This window comes from Gossypium hirsutum, chromosome A07 (assembly GCF_007990345.1).
Source record: "Gossypium hirsutum isolate 1008001.06 chromosome A07, Gossypium_hirsutum_v2.1, whole genome shotgun sequence".
In the NCBI taxonomy this organism is placed as follows: Eukaryota; Viridiplantae; Streptophyta; class Magnoliopsida; order Malvales; family Malvaceae; genus Gossypium; species Gossypium hirsutum.
The window spans coordinates 37270610-37288575 of record NC_053430.1 but is presented as its reverse complement, the minus strand read 5'-3'; the positions used below and the strand labels follow the sequence as shown (position 1 = coordinate 37288575).

The 17966-nt window shown below is 33.7% G+C and overlaps 1 non-coding gene across 1 annotated transcript; it reads left to right on the top strand.

Annotated features, from left to right (window-relative positions):
- Window positions 1-247: 247 nt before the first annotated feature.
- Window positions 248-354, top strand: LOC121204232 (small nucleolar RNA R71). Its single transcript, XR_005899161.1, has one exon. It is a non-coding gene; the product is annotated as a small nucleolar RNA R71 (small nucleolar RNA).
- Window positions 355-17966: the final 17612 nt, after the last annotated feature.

Sequence of the window (17966 nt, the reverse complement as noted above, 5' to 3'; positions counted from 1 at the left end):
AAGGATATTGACGATACCTGAGATGTGAGTGAAGTAAGAGCGTCTACTTCATGTATTCCAGCAACTCGTCTTCCTGACACTGCTCGATTGGTTGGCCATTGTAATTGTTGCTGGCAATCCTCTCAATGATTTCATAAGCCTCATTACAAGACTTAGAAAGGAGAACACGTTAGCAGAAGCGTCCACTACCATCGTCGTGTGAGCATTGAGACCATTATAAAATGTCTCAAGTTGGATGCAATGTGGGATTCCATGATGAGGGCATTTCTGTAATAATTCTTTATACCCTTCCCTTGCCTCATACAAGGACTCATCATCCATTTCTTGGAAGGCAGTGATCTCGTTCTTCAACTTAGGATTCTTGCTAGTCCAGAAATACTTCATAAGGAATCTTTTTGCTAACTCTTGCCATGTGGAAATTAAGTTTGGTGGCAATGAGTTCAACCAGGTTCGAGCTCTATCCCTTATTGACTATGGGAACAACTTCAATCGTAATGCATCTTCGGGTACTCCAGCTAACTTGAAAGAATCGCTCACCTTCATAAATAGTCTTAAGTGTAGGTGAGGATCTTCGGTAGGCATTCCACTGAATTGGCCTTGTAATAGCCCAAAATTGGGTCTAGTTGGAACAGAGGTTTCAGGACCACAAAATCTGAGATATAAATAATTATTTTATGATTATTTTTAGGTCTATGATATGATTGCATGATTGTGTGAAAATTTCGTGAAGAAATTCTATGCATAAAGTGCTTAATTCGAAGTTAGGGACTAAATTGAAGAAGTTGCAAAACTTGCATTCTAGAAGTTTCTAGTATGAAATTGATTTGAAATATTAATTAGGCAGTCTTAAATAGAAATTTGACCAATTTATAAGTTATGGACAAATATTGGACATGGATGGAATTTTTGGAAAGTTTAGTAGTAAGGGTATTTTGGTCATTTAGGGGTAAAATGAATTAAAATACAAAATTAAAAACCAATTTTGCTCATCTTCTTCACCATGGACGTGTATACCAAGGGAGACTCCATGGCTAGGGTTTTCAAGCCCCCCAAGCTCAATTGTAAGTCCGTTCTAACCCCGTTTTCAAGTTCTTTACGTTTTTGGAGTCCCGGTAACTTGATTTAGCTTATGCTAGCAATAATTCAACCTAGGGTTCATATTTGGAAAAATACCCATAGGTAAAATTTGTGTATTCTGGTGTTTTATGATACAATATGAGGTTTTAAATTATGTTAGACAACTTGTGCTACTCGGTTTTAAGTGAAAACGAGCAAAAGGGCTTAATCGATAAAAATACCTAATAGTCATAAGTATATGTTAGAGTGAGAATTTGATGTTGCCATAGAAGGGAAAAGTGATCATCATGTCATAAAACATAAGAATAAGGGATGAAGTTTAATTCCCGAGCCTAGGGGCAAAAGTGTAAATATGCAAAAGTTTAGGGGCAAAATTGTAATTTTTCCAAAGTTTGAGTTAAGGACTGTTTTGAATAGTACATTAATTAAATAAGTAAAATATGATGTTTTAGATCCCGGAAAATGAGATTTGAACCTAGAATGAGAGAAAATCAAAAATTGGGAAAGTTGGTAAAATGGCCGTTTTAATATCAAGGTAAGTTCATATGTATAATAAGTATTAATTTATGCATGTTTCAATGTAAAATTGATATATTTACTATGATCTCCGAGGTGTTGAAAGTATGTAAGTTGGTATGATAATAATACAACAATAATGTTGTAATTTGTATTTGAAAGTTAAATTTAGTGAATTAATTGAATTATGTTAAATTAAATGATTATGGTGCCAAGTTTATGAATTGATTTAAAAATATGTCTATGGTACATGAAGTGCATTGAATTATCATACATAAATGTAATTTCTATGATTATGGACATTATGGGAAATTGTAAGTTCATATGATTTTTAATAAGACAATGTGTAATTTAATGTTATTGCGTTGATATTAAATGAGATGTAAGTTTATATGTAAGTAATACATCACTATTACTTGTATTATGATATTTTATAAAAATATTGGAAATATGTTTGTGGATAATTACTTGATTGGTGAAATTGTTGGAAAAGAGAGAGAAATCCCGGTTGAACCTTCGGAAAGATTGGATGATACAGATGGTATGTAGCTAGGTCACATGTATAGTGCTGAGTGCACATCATGTGTACAAGAGAGCTACAAGACATTATGATGTAGCTAGGTCGCATGGGTGATACTATGTGTACACCATGTAGACAAGAGAGCTATAGGATATATGTAGCTAGGTCGCATGCGTGGTTCCAAGTGAAGGACACCATGTAGACAAGAGAGCTACGAGATAAACTGGCTAGGTCACATGAGTGGTACTAAGTGTTCACCATGTGTACAAGAGAGCCGAACTATATGATGGGTGGAGCTATGTGCTGAAACCACCGAGTATCGAGGATTGATCCGAAGTGTTCAACGGGAGACTCTCTATGTATTGCTTTGTGAGTTTTGTGATGAATATGTGTAGGAACTTGGTTATGTGAATGATGTGTTCATTAAGTGACTAGGATGTGGTAAGGTTATAAACAAGTAAGTTATACATGAGGATGATTTTATGGTGACCTTGTGATCATGGGCCTATACTTGTGATGTATGAAATGTGGTGAAAATGATTTGTGATATGTATGTTAAAATGAGATTAATACAAAGAAAGTGTGAAAGAGTGAATTAGCAATAAAACTGTTTTGGACAGTAGCAGTGACGTGATTTTGAAAAATCACCAAAAATAGTATAAATTGAATCAGAGACTGAATGAGATATCAAATTAAATCTTAATGAGTATATTTTCAAATAAAAGAAACATAGAAAGCAAAGGAGTTCTATATTTTTAGATATTTATGTTTTCGTGAGACTAATTCAGAATGATTACGTGATCCCCTGTTCTGATTTTGGAAAATCACAAAAATTTGGAAAAAAATAATTAGAGGCTAAAAATTATATTTTTAAAATCCATAATGAGTCAATTTTCAAGATAAATCAACAAGAACATTATCCGAGTTCTGTACTGTGAGATAATTATTTTTTAGTGAAGAGAGGTCAGAACTGTCAGAAAGTGAAAAAGGGGAAATTTTAATGAATAAACTATACTAATTGGATAAACCAAAAATTATGAAAATTTTATGGTGGAACGATATGTGAGTCTAGTTTTAGAGAAAATTTACGGATCTTAATTTGGAGCTCTGTAGCTTGAATTATAAATAATTAAGTGACTATGACTCGTGTGGACAATTTGATGTGAACATTTATTAGTAAATTGTGAAATCGTACTTACAAGAATGCTATATACATTAAGGATGTGGAATGGAGAGGAGGAGGAGGAAAATAAATATATGTGGAATACATGGAAACTATGGTATATGAAATATTGATATAATGAAATAAATGATATGTGTTTATAAGAAAACAAAAAGAGAATGTTATGTATCATGACATGTATATATATATATGAATAGTCTCAATGTAATGCTTGCTGGGTATGGAATTGAATTGAAATGTTTCAGGCAAACATGTTATTCTGCGCATCTGAATCGTGGTATTTTATAAAGATATGATCTAGCTTTAAATATGAATGCTTGATGATTAAGCTGAAGATATTTGGTAAGATGATAATCTTGGTATAAATGTATAAGTGGTACTATAATAAACAAGGTAAAATGAGTATGAGAGACACATGTATGATGACATACAAATGCTATGTTTGTGGTTTAATTGAGGATTTATAATCATTAAATGAATACCATGTTATATGCTTTTGATTTTGTATGTGTGTAAGAGATCAAGGTTGACCAAAGCTTGGAAAATAGCCTAGGTATATTCCACACAGGCAGAGACACGACCATGTGTCTCAGCCGTGTATGGAACACGACTTTGGGACACGGGCGTGTGGAGCCTTAAAGCATGAAATTTCAAGATTTTTGTAAGTTCTCGGTTTAGTCCCAAACCCTTTCTAAAGTATGTTTTGGGCTCCGTAGACTCAAATAAGGGACTATGTGTAAGAGAATGAACGCTTTGAAATATGAATAAAATTTTATGGCTCGTATTTTAGTTTAATGTTTGTATGTTTGTCTGGTAACACCTCGTACCTTAGCCCGGCCTCGGATACGGGTAAGGGGTGTTACAGGCCCACTGTCTGAAGCATCTGGAAAATGACTGGCTTCAGCTCGAACTATTATGGCTCAATTTTGGGTCTCCTAATAGCCGGATTGAGATCATTAAATACTGGCAAAACATACTATCTTAAAGCTCTATCCCTATCATCAACAATAAGGATAGGATTTTAAGTAAGGTTTGCTCCATTTTCTTGATTTGGATTTTCAAAGTTCATCTCTTCTGTTCTTATCTGATTTGATTGTCTTCTTCGCTTTCAAAAAGTTCGTTCTATCTCAGAGTCTACAAGGAATAGGTCAATAATTCGGTCAATACTCATAAACACCTGAAATAATCACAAAAAAATTAATCAAGTTAAAAATTAAACATAAAAAACAAACCAAAATGTAAACTAACAAATTCAAAGATAATGACTTTTTAAAACAATCCCCGACAACGACGCCAAAAACTTGGAACGACGGAAATGTGCAAGTGTACACAATCGCAGCAAGTGATAAAGTGACAAGTAAATATCGAGTTATTGTACCCACAAGGACTGCGAAAAGAATTATTTATGAATGCTATTTAAAATACTTTGGTGAAGAAAAATATTTTATTTGAAGAGGTTAATTAAAAACTAAGATTTTAAACAAAGTAAACTAAGAAATAAATCTCAAATGCACGATTTCAAAATATGATTTAATCAAGATGACATACTCGTGTTGGATTAATTACATTTTTTTAACTTAGAATTATTAACTCATGTTTATGTTGTTACGAATAAATTCAAGGAAACTTAGTAGTTTGCTAACTTATGAACATACTTACCCACACAAATCCATTCATCTCTTAACATATCCCTATGTTAATTCAAACAATTAAATAGATTTTAATAAGCAAACATGTTATGGCACATACATACTCATTAAATTGAACTAATCTCTTGCATATCCCAAAGTCAATTCAAATGATTAATTAAATCTAATAAGCACATAAAAGACTACGTGAGGTAACAAGGTATCCTTACCTTGAAACAGTTTAATCACCATAATCTTGCAAGTTATGCTAGGCAAGTGTATCGCCAGATACATTGCTAATTTAACCTTCAGCTACCTTAGAAGAATAAACATGTACTGATTAAGTATTGTGTCAATTAATTATAATTTAAATCCGTTTAAATGATTAATTCATTAGTTACCTAACAATTGTAATGCAAGAATAACTTAGGCATGATTTTACTTAATCAAACATTTTACCGAGGCCTATAACAGCATAAACGCAATTTTAATAGTTTAAGCAGATGAAATGCAATAAAACCAACACGAGTTAAATTCAAGCTAAACTGGTTAAATTAACCATTCCAACAACATGAATATTCATAGATATGTTCATCATAACAACAAAAATTAAAGAGATAGGGGACAAGAATCAAATTCGGTGTTTTTTTGTGGCTTGACTAGGTTGCTCCGTTCTTCCTTCTTTTTTGTCCTTATCGATCAAGGCTTTTATGAACACTAAATTGCTGCTCCAAAATGGCTGAAGAAGAACCCTTTCTCAAGGGGAGAAATCGGCACAAGAGCAAGGGACTTGGAATGGGAAAATGAGAGGAGAAAGTGATAGAGGAGAAAAGATATGTGAATGAATGAGGGTTGCTTTGAATGATCAGCCAAGGGCGGTTTTTATAGCTAAATGTGGCAGCTAAAATTTGCTAAAAATAGCAGCCAAAGAGCCACCCCTTGGCCGGTCATCTATGTGGCAAAGTTGATGGCTTCAACTTTGCTAAATTTGGCTTGGGGCAAATCTTCAAAGCCATCAATTGTGGAGAGGTTGATTTGCAATTTGAACAAGTCTTCAAGGGCTTCTTTGCAGCTTAAATAATCAGCTAGTAAGCTGAATTGGTTCAGCACTTGGACGATTTTGGGCTATCTTCTCCTTGGCCGGTCCGGTTCACTCGATTCGGTTCAATCGAACCATTTTTCATAATTAATTAATAATAATTTATTAACCCAAATTAAATTGGATATAAATTAAAATTAATTAAATTATTAATTAATACACATAATTTTGGACTGTCTTAGGCTAGAAATTAATTTTCCTTGGTACTTCAAATTGCTTCTCGGTTTTGTGCTTCTAGCAGTATCTACCAAGCCTTTTTTCGCCCTCTGTGCAATTCTGTCGAAAATAACCAAAATTAATAAAAAAAATCATGAAATTAAATAAAATTAAATATCTTCATATTTTAAGTGAATTTTAATTATTTTATAAAATTAATTATTATTCAACAAGAATTTAACCGAATTCGCATGAATTTAAGCTAAAAATTGTATGAAAAAGTGTGTAAATTTTTGTGTTTCCACACCCCCAAACTTAATTCATTGCTCGTCTTGAGTAATGCACAAATTTTGAAAAGAATTTCTTGTAAACACCTTTGAAAAATTCCTTCAGAACAACATTTTTTTCAAAATTATGAATTTAATGTACTTATGCTCAAAGATAAGAAATTTGATAGTTATGCTACTTAAGTATACATATAATTCAAATTAATCTCAACAACTATTATGATAGAAAAATTAGACTAAATGCTTCCTAATAAAGTCATGTTAAACCTTACCAATGTAATTTTCTTCCTTTTATTCAAGATTATTCTACAATCATTAAGTTTAACTTATGTCTTCATATGTTGTACGTAGCAATTTCTCTCCACTAATGTAGGTAGCATTGGAACTTTTGAATCAATAGGTCTTTAACAAGGTTGTAATATAGGTGGGCTTAAGGGTAGGTAAAAGATAGATAAATTTAGGCTTTTAAACCCTAGACTCAGCCTGCATCGGACCTTCGAAATAATTACCTTCAATACATCAACTTTCTTTGCTTTCACATGCTCTTTTGTACATCTTATTTTAAGAACTCATGCTCTTTTTTTTTAATTCGAGCATTTTGCTGAATGTACTATAATTTTAGAGTATTCGATACTTCTTTTCAACTCCCCCAAACTTATCTTTAAAGAATACTTTGAATAGTATTGAGTCTAGTGTTTGGGACAATTTTAAGATACTTAAGAGAGAAGTGATGGCTAAATTTGCAAGGGTTCAAATAAAATTAGGCCATATAGTCTCAAAGTTGGGTTTCAAAGGATAAAAATTTCATCATGGTTGGCTTGAAAGGCTCAAAGGGTCCAAACAAAAGTTGCCTAAATCATTTCCAATGTTCCATGCTTCCTAGGAGTTCGCCTCAAGAAACTACTAAGTCAATTCTAAAGACTTAAACTTTCATGCATGCCTAACTTTCATAAGCAACTAAAAATTTATGGTACGATTTGCATGCTTTATTAGTAATGCATTCATATCATTATTAATCTAACGTAATAATTTATTGAAATAATAGAACTTTATTTATACTTAAGTTTAGTATACTTAACAAAATTTCAAATTATTGAATAAAATATATCTTAATCATAATTAAAAGAAAAAAATATTCTGAATGGAAATAATTCAAATTCAATTTTTCGGTTCCCCCTACTTAAGATGAACAATGTCCTCATTGTTTAAAGTGAATAGATACTATACACCAGGTAGGATTTTAAAAAAGAGGAGGTGAGTCAAATTGATTGCTTAAGTACCAAGCTCTCTCTAGATCCAATCCTAGACATGTATATACCTATTGCCACACTTTATACTTTGCGATTTGTTCATTATTCATGATTTCCATCTCTTTTTTTATTATGCCAAAATAAAAATTCCTACTTAAACTTAATTCTAAAATGACCTAAGAATAAAAATAAAATAAAGTCAAGATCCTCCCTTTTATTTATTTGCAGATTCTTTTGAATTCGACTCATCTTTTGCTTCATCTTTATTGCCTTTGCATGAATCGCTTCACTCTTTCTTCGATAATGGACTCCATGGTTCAAATATAAAATATGGAAATTCAGGAAAAAAAATAAATAGATCATTGTAAATTTTCTTAAGAGCACTTCTCATCGAGTCATCCCTTATTTTTGAGTATCTCTAGTAGGCTTGTTGCTGCCATTGCATATGCTGCATTATGTCCATCAACTTTGACAGCTTATCTAGAAAATTTGGGCTAGGCGGTTGAGCTCTAAACATGAAGTTTCATCATTAGGTTCAACTTCTGGTTTCATTGGTTCCACCTTATCAAGGACTTCAGCTGATTGTATTGGCTCGATCTCTGTGTGGTCTTCTTCCTTTTCTTCAGGATCCTCACTTTCTTCAGTTCGCTACTATAGAACAGAATCTCCAGCTATTTGGTAGAGGTCCCAATCTGTGATTGTGCCCTGGCTTCACCCTATCTTCTTTATGTTTGCAAGAATTTTAGCTTTCAAACATAAAATTGTTATCGTAAAGGGAAGGTAGGCTAGGCCAGAACATCTAACGACACAATTCTGCATTTCTCTAAGGATGATTTTTCCCACATCAATGGTCATTCCAGTTAAAATCGAGTATGATAAGACCATTTGCTCTAATGAAATCGTAGTTCCATGTGAACTAGACATAAGGCTGAAACGGATGAAGTAGAACCATACCTTTGCGAGTGGTGTCAAATATTCTCTTCGATAAGTGTAGATTCCTTGCTTTGACACAGTCCACTTAGAACCTGTAACTGTAAGTTCCTCGAGAATTTCTTGCAAATTTTCAGGCTCTATATTGCTCATCAAGGAAGAATATTTATCGTTTCTGAAATCAAGCAATTCAAAGAACTCATTAATAGAGTTTGAAGTTATTGGTACCTTGATTCCGCGAGCTGGAACTTCCGTCAACTCGCTTGAGGTTAAATTCGCATAGAATTCGCGCATTAACACCTCATCCACACTAGGTCTCTTCTCACAAAACAATTCCTAAATGAGGGCTTCAACAACTTGACAAATACATGCCATAAAGTTTTTGTAGTTGCTCTCTTTCAACATAAAGCCTTTCTCTGGATCCATCTGTTGATTTTTTGAAGATACTCTCGTATCTTGCTTTGGCTTCTTCACAATAGAACTTGTTTTGTGTTTCATCAATTTGGGCGCAGGCACGAGTTCTCTTGTAAGGCATGGTTAACCTGAAAAAAAGATGGGAAAAATTATTTTCTAAAAAATTTAATTAACAAAAATTATTAATGTTTCAATAAATTGAAAAATTACTTAGTAGAATAAAATTAAAATTTAAGAGAAAATTTGGTCTTACCACCTTTTCCGTAAAAATTAAAAGCTCCTAAGAAAAATAATTATGAAACAACATTTTTCAATTTAGGGTAGGCTGGAGGGTTATCGACTAAGGATATTGGTGCAGGGCTGGTGCGAGTAATGGGACTAATGTACAGCATAGATGTTGGATAGCAAGCAGACTCGTCAAGCAGGAGCAAGAAACGGCATAACTTGGCTTGATGAGCTGCACGAGCAATAGGCCGCAACGTTGGTGTGCGCGAACTGGAGCGAGGAGCAGGTGTGGCGCCAAGGTGCGGGCCTGGCGAGTGCTGGAGCTGGACGTGCGCAGGTGCATCGACAAGGAGCGACTGCTAGGTGCGAATGGTGTGAGCTGCTGGCCGAATGGTTGTTGGGCGGTGTAGTGGCTGAGCGGGCTTGCGGCACTAGGTGATTGGAATTTGGTAGGAATGGAGTTTGAGTGTTGAATGAAGGAGAAGGTTGGTGGTATTTATAGTGAGAGAATAGGAATTAGAGTAGAATTCTTAATACGATTTAACAAATTAAAAAAAATCTAATTCAAATTCTACTCAAAGTTAACAACAATTAATAATCAAATATATGCATATTAAATTATTAATGCTATTAATTTATTTAAACAAAAATGAAATATGATTAAAACTAATCCTAATTCTATGCTAAATTGATAAAAATTAATATAGAAATTATAATAGATATAATTATATATTAAAGATTATCATATTCTTATTATTATTTGGAAAAAAAAACTTATCAAATAAAATATGACTAAGTTAACACTAATCCTAACTCTATATAAAGTTAATAATAATTAATATATATTATAATAGATATAATTATATATTAATAATTATCATCTTTTTTTATTAAACTAAAAACGTTTATTCTAGAAGCCTTTTGAAAATATTTACAAAAAGACGAATCTGATTTTTACTATTTACAAAAAGAGCAACCAAATTAAAAAAAAAATTCAATTAAGTCCCCAGACTTAATGAAAATTTTAAATTGAGTTGCAATTTAGAATTTGGATAAAAATTGACCCTTTTATTTGAAAAACCAAAAAATTAATTTTCTATTTAGGGAATAATTTCTTGGAAAATTATGTTAAAATCAATTCCTAGGAAAGATTGGAGGGGTCACAAGCGGTCCCGCTTAAGTTCCAATCTCCTAGACAGAATTTATTTAAACATACTAATCCCGAAAATATAACCTAAATAATTTATTAAAAAAGAAAATAAGAAAATTTAAACATATGATAAAATGAACGAAATTTGATTCCGTTCAGTCTTATCTCCCTAGTAATGTTTTAGACACTGCGCATTAACTTGAAAATTACCTCCCTTACCTTGGAGTTCAACAACTCTATATGGATAGACGCGATGAATCGTAAATGGACCGGACCAACATGATTTTAGTTTACCTGGAAAGAACCTTAATCTGGAATTAAATAACAAGACTTGTTGACCTGTTTCAAATTCTCGAACTTGAGTGTTCTTGTCATGCCATTTCTTAAGTCTCTCTTTGAGTAATTTGGCATTTCCGTATGAGAACATCCAGAATTTATCTAGCTCATTGAGTTTGAGCATCCGTTTCTCTTTAACAAGCTTAAGATCCAAGTTGAGTTGTCGTAGGGCCCAGTAAGCTTTGTGCTCTAACTCGAAAGGCAGATGATAGGCTTTCCCAAAGACCAACCTATAGGGTGACATCTCTAAAGGTGTCTTGCATGTTGTTTTGTAAGCCCATAAAGCATCATCCAGTCTTTTGGACCAATCTCGTTGGTTTGGGCAAACTACTTTCTCAAGTATGCCTTTGATCTTCTTATTCGGCAGTTCAGCTTGCCCATTCGTCTGTGGATGGTAAGCTGAAGCGACCTTGTGTTTCACTCCACGTTTATCTAATAACCATTTCAACCACTTGTTCACAAAATGAGACCCTTCATCGCTAATAATAGCTCTTGGGGTTCCAAACCTTGTGAACACGTGTTTCTGCAAAAACTTCATTACAACCCTAGCATCATTTATTAGATAAGATTCAGCCTCAACCCATTTAGACACATAGCCTGCTGCTACTAATATGTACTTGTGACCAAAAGACTGCGAAAAAGGACCAAGAAAGTCAATACCCCATAGATCGAACAATTCTACCTCAATGATATTTGTTTGAGGTATCTCATTTCTGTTGGTGACATTTCCAGCACTTTGACATCGATCACAACTCTTTACGTAAGCATATGCATCCTGGAATAGTGTTGGCCAAAAGAATCCGGTTTGCAATACTTTGGCTGTAGTATGAGTTCCTCCGAAGTGTCCCCCACTCGGAGCTGAGTGACAATGGTATAGATTCTTTTGTACTTCTTCTTCTACCACGCATCTCCTGATCATTTGATCTGCATAATTTTTAAATAAATATGGCTCTTCCCAAAAATAGTACTTCACATCGTGAAGAAACTTTTTCCTTTGATGATACGTTTTATTAATCGGCATCTAACCACAAGCTAAAAAGTTAGCAATATCAGCAAACCAAAGGTTATTACAGACATGATTTACCTTCAGTATCTGTTATCTGGAAACGTCTCTCGAATTGGTATAAGAAAAGATTCCCTTCTTGCGGCTCTAATCTAGGTAAGTGGTCTGCTACTTGATTTTCTACTCCCTTTCAATCTTGAATTTCTAGATCAAACTCTTGAAGTAAAAGTACCCATCGAATCAACCTTGGCTTAGCATCTTTCTTGGAAAGTAAGTACTTATTTGCCGAGTGGTCCATAGAGATAGTTACTTTGGTACTTATAAGATAAGATCAGAACTTTTCAAAAGCAAACACAATAACAAGTAACTCTTTTTCTGTTACCGTATAATTCAGTTGAGCTCCTGTCAGAGTTCGACTTGCGTAGTAGATGGGATGAAAAACTTTGTTCCTTCGCTAACCCATAATAGCTCCTCTCGTGAAGTCACTTATGTCACACATCAATTCAAATGGCAAATCCCAGTCTGGTGTGATGATTATGGGTGCCGAAACTAATCGACTCTTCAAATCCTTGAAAGCTCTTAAGCACTCTTCTTCAAATTTGAATTTCATTTCCTTCTCCAGTAATTTGCATAAGGGTTTAGCAATTTTGGAGAAGTCCTTGATAAATCTTCGATAAAAACCAGCGTGGCCCAAAAAGTTCCCAACACCCTTTACAGATGTTAGAGGTGGGAGTTTTTCTCTAACATCTACCTTTTCTTTATCAACCTCTATTCCATGTCTTGTTATCTGATTCCCTAAAACAATACATTCTCGCACCATGAAATGATACTTTTTCTAGTTGAGTACTAGGTTTGTTTCTTTGCATCACCTTAGTACCTTGGCTAGATTGGCTAGGAAATCATCATATGTATCTTCGAATTCTGAAAAATCATCCATAAAAAATTCCAAATACTCCTCAACCATGTCAGTAAAAATAGACATCATACATCTTTGAAATGTAGCAGGTGCATTACATAAACCAAATGGCATGCATCTAAATGCGAATGTACCGTACGGACAGGTGAATGTTATCTTGTGTTGATCTTTTGATGCTACCGTAATCTAATTATACCCCGAGTATCCATCAAGAAAATAGTAATAGTGTCACCCCGCGAGTCTATCCAGCATTTGGTCCAAAAACGGCAAAGGAAAGTGATCTTTCCTAGTTGCCTTGTGTAGCTTCCGGTAATCGATGCAAATTCTCCATCCCGTAACCATTCTAGTTGGTATCAACTCGTTATTCTCGTTTTCAATGACCGTGATACCTCGTTTCTTTGGCACACACTGGACCAAACTTACCCATGAATTGTCTGAGATGGGGTAAATTAAACCCGCATCAAACCACTTGATGATTTCTTTCTTTACTACATCTTTCATAATGGGGTCCAGTCTTCATTTTCCATCAATCGTCCCTTTTTCGTCCAAATACTTCACAAGTTAATTCTACTGAAACAATCACAGGCAAAGTATAAGCGTTACCTAAATAAACATATTTTAAATGTGAAGGTTGTAAAATCCCAAAATAGGGCTTAGTCAGAACAGTGGTTTCGTAACCACAAATTTGAAGTTGAGAAATTATTTTAACATTATTTTCTGTGTTATAGCATGATTATATAAGTGTATGAAAATTTTGGTGAACTAATTTTACCATTTGTCAGCTTAATTGTGAAAAAGGACTAAATCGCATAAAGGGAAAAAGTTTTGTTTTACTACCCAAATATGTTAAATAGCTAGAGAAATAAAATTGGAGGTATTTAAAGTGCAAATATGCCATTTGGGGAGTGATGGCCAGCCATAAGGGACAAGAAAGTTGAAATGTCCAATTTGGTAGACATTAGGTGCCTTTTTTTGGTAATAAAATAAAATAAAGAACAATTTTCTTCTTCTTGTTCCACCAAAAATGGCAGCAAACATGGGGGTTTTGAGAGCTTAAATTTTCAGCCACTTATTTCCCTTGCAAGTAAGTGATTTTGATGGTCATTTTTGATGATATTTGTATTTTTGGAACCCTTGTAGCTTAATCTAGCTAATGGGGGGATTATTTTGTAAAAATGGTTGAAAGTCTAGGGTTTTTCCATGTGAATATTTATGTTGTTTGCTGAATTTTTATGGAAGAAAATAAGTCATGGTGGTGTAATAAACAACTTTTGTGAAGTGGTGTTCATGAAAAACATCTAAAGGGACTATTTTGTGAAGTCTTTAAAATAGGTTGAAAATGTGTGAAATAATTGAAATTGTGAGTTTCTATAGTTAAAAAAATAATTTGGCTAGGCTTGGTAAGGGAGGAAATTCGATAAAAATCGATTTACAAGCCTAGAGGTAAAATCGTAATTTTTTGTCAAAGTCTAGGGGCAAAATGATCATTTTGCCAAAGTATAAATTATGGAATGTATTGGTTAATATGATGATTAAAGTAGTGAATTTTATCCTTATAAATCAATAAAATTGAGATTCGGGCTTAAATCAGAAAGTACGAGGTTATGGACTAAAATGGAGTAATTAGCTGAAATTGCATTCGAGGTAAGTTCATGTGACTAAATAAACATGTTATCCATGTTATTGTTAATATACTTGAAATTTATTTTGCTATGATTGCATTGAATATTTGATTGTGTCTATAATGCTTGAATGTACCTAGGAGTAATATACGGTGAGATTTAATTTGTAAAAACTCTCGGTTGAACCCTAGGAATAGATCGGATATCCTTGCCATGGCATTTGGCTGTTATGGATGTGTGCTAGTGTAAGACATGTCTGGGATATGCATCGGCCTCATTATGAGAGCTTGTGTAAGACCATGCTTGGGGAATGGCATCGACATTAAGACGAGAGCTAGTGTAAGACATATCTGGGACATGCATCAGCCTTGAGATATGCAAGCTAGTGTAAGACCTATCTAGGATATGGCATCAGCTTGACATGTGTCAGTGTAAGACCTGTCTGGGACATGGCATCGACTTAGATGTGTGAGCCAGTGTAAGACCATGTTTGGAACATGGCATTGGCATCGTATCCTATGTTTGAGGCTTAGTGATTATCCTGTAGTATTCCAAATGGTTCAACGGGAAATTTATGGTTTAAGTTGAAATTATAGAGCTTATGGCTATGTTGTGAGTGGTACAAGTACTTACATGAAATTGATGAGATGTGATCTCAATTCATGTTGTATGATTAGTAAGGAATGAATATGAGCATGTTGAGTAACACAGGTATGTATGCCAAGCTCATGAGAAATGGTTTCGATTTATGATGCACATTTGAAAATGAATTAATAAGGTGTGATAAACTTAGTATCATTAATTTACAGTAAAATAATTTTGGACAGCAGCAGTAGTCCGACTATGAAAATCCACCATAAATTGTGGAAATTGAGTTAGAGGCTGAATAAAATATGAAATTAAATCTTAATAAGTCTAGTTTCACATAGAGGAAACGGTGCATGCAAGAGAATTTCATATTATGAGATATTTGAAATTTTGTGAGACAGAGTTACAAAATCCCCTATTCCTATTTGGGAGAATCATTAAAAATTATAATAAATAGTTATGGATTATAATTTTAGAGTCTTATAATCTTAATGAGTCTATTTTTAGAAGAAATAAACGAAAACATCATCTGAATCCCGTATGAGGAGATAATTAATTCTTAGTGAAGAGGGGTCAGAACTGTCTGATAGTGAAACATGGGTGATTTTAAAGAATAAACTGTACTTATTGGCTAGATAAAAAATTCTAAACATTTTATGGTAAGAAGATATGTGAGTCTAGTTTCAGGGAAGATTAGTTGAACTTAATTTGGAGTTCCGTAGCTCCAGATATAAATAATTTAATGACTATGGCTTGAGAAAACAACTTGACCTGAACATAAATAAAAGTACAAATATGGTTGTATTACCTTGAGAAGCAAGTTGATAAATTACTTATTATTTTCATACGGTCTTACTAAGCTATAAAACTTACTCCCTTCCTTTCCTTTTCTTTAGTGTTTCCAGGTTAGCTTGGGATTGGAGATCGTCAGAGGTAGCATCACACTATTAAGCCATCACCTTTGGAATATTGGTATTTGTTAAGAATGTTTAAGTGAGTGGCATGTATAGGGACTAGGTTTTTATGATATGTGTTATTATGATTAGTCTAATGTATTGGTCTATATTGAGTTATTGGTATATGGCCAAGAGGTGTGTCTCATATTGATTATGGTTTGTTAACCTATCTATCTATGTGATGTGATCGTCTCGTGAAAAGTTTTATATTTATGATTGGTCGTACTTGAAAACTAACTATTATCATGATGAAGGCAAGAGCACCTATCGAACAGTAGTATAGCTTATAGAAAGACCGGAATGTCGAACCCACAAGAACTAAAAGCACTAGTATTAACTCTCTTTTTATTATTTAGCTTAAAAATAAAAGGGGTTTGTTTTTTCTAAGTTAATTAACTAAAATAATAAAGCATAGGAAGAAAATAGGGGAAATACTCTTCGGCAAAACTGATTGATTTGGACAATACCCAAGGGAAAATCCACCTAGACTTCACTTGTTATTTGACTCTGAATCAGACGATTTATTCACTTGACTTGATCCGTAGAAATCCCTAAGTTATATTAGTATCTCACTCGAGACTAACAACGTCTAACCCTAGGTTGATTAATTGAAATCTCTTTCTAATTAAAACCCCTAGTGTTGCATTAGCTCAATCTATGGATTCCCTTATTAGGTTTCACCCTAATCCGGCAAAATTATGTCGCCCTATGTCTAGGTGTGCAATCAACTCTGCTTAATTATTCTAGATCTACTCTTAGACAGGGACTTTTGCTTCTCTGAATAAGCACATCAATACTTGAATCAATATCCTAGAATATTAAAGCAAGAATTAAGAACTCAGAATTAAGAACAAATCAAATATTTATCATATAATTCAAAAAATAATAACAAGATTCATCTTAGGTTTCATTCCCCTTAGGTATTTGGGGGATTTAGTTCATAAGTGTAAAGGAAAACATCTCAGAATAATAATAATAACAAAACATAAAGAAACCCAAAAATCCCGAAGGAAATCGAAGGGAAATCTTCAGTCTTGAAGGAGAATCTAGCTTCTGAAATGGATCAATCGGCTTTTTTCGAGTAATTCCTTACCTCCCACTCCATGTGTGTCTTCTAGGTACCTCATGAGGTGTTTATATAGGCTTTAGAATGCTTTAAAACCCTCAAGAGTGGTTTTTTCCGAATAGGACTAGACTTGGGGTCGACAGGGACACGCTCATGTGACACGCCCGTGCGCGAGTGCTTCAACCCATGTTAAAGGCTGTTGAATAGGCATGGACATGTGGTTTACCCGTGTACGAAAGTCCAGGCCGTGTTGATTTCTTACATTGACCCATTTTCTCCATTTTTGGCCCGTTTCTCGCTCTTTTTACTCTCTTGTGCTCACTAGGTATAAAACATGAAATTAAAGGATTAGGAGCATCAAATTCACCAAATCTAAGCATAATTCATCCAAAAATGTGCTAAGCATGGGATAAAAATATGTATAAATTACGATTTATCAAATACCCCCACACTTAAGCGTTTGCTTGTCCTCAAGCAAAATCCTCAATTCACAATTAAGAATTCATTTTTCTCAACTTATAATTCCTATCAATAATATCTCAAAATAAACCATAAGTAATCATACATTGAGAATTCGACTAGAAGAACATCAAAGTTTCAAACATTCCAAGTTGAGCATTTTATCACGAAAACATTAGGTCCCTCCCATCATCTAAGTAATCACCTTTGATTCAATATGTCACAGAATTCAACATCCTCACTAACGATTCACTCAAATCACTCAAAATGTTGAAGGACAACAAATGAAACACTCATTAGTCAATATGAAAAGTTATTATGATAGGCTTGTGTGAAAATCAACTCTCCACTACTATATATTAAGATGATACATCAATTAAAAGGCCTTTAGAGGGTTGTAACGTGGCTTTGGTTAGAGGGTGTGGTCATAAGCTGAAAAAGAAGGTTAGAATCGAGATTCAATTAAAAAATTACCTAACTAGAAAAATACTACAGTTGACAATTTACATTCCTAATTGAGCTTTTCTTCATGGATAACATCGTTTTAATCTAAGCATTACATAATTTCATAATAATTTTTTTTAA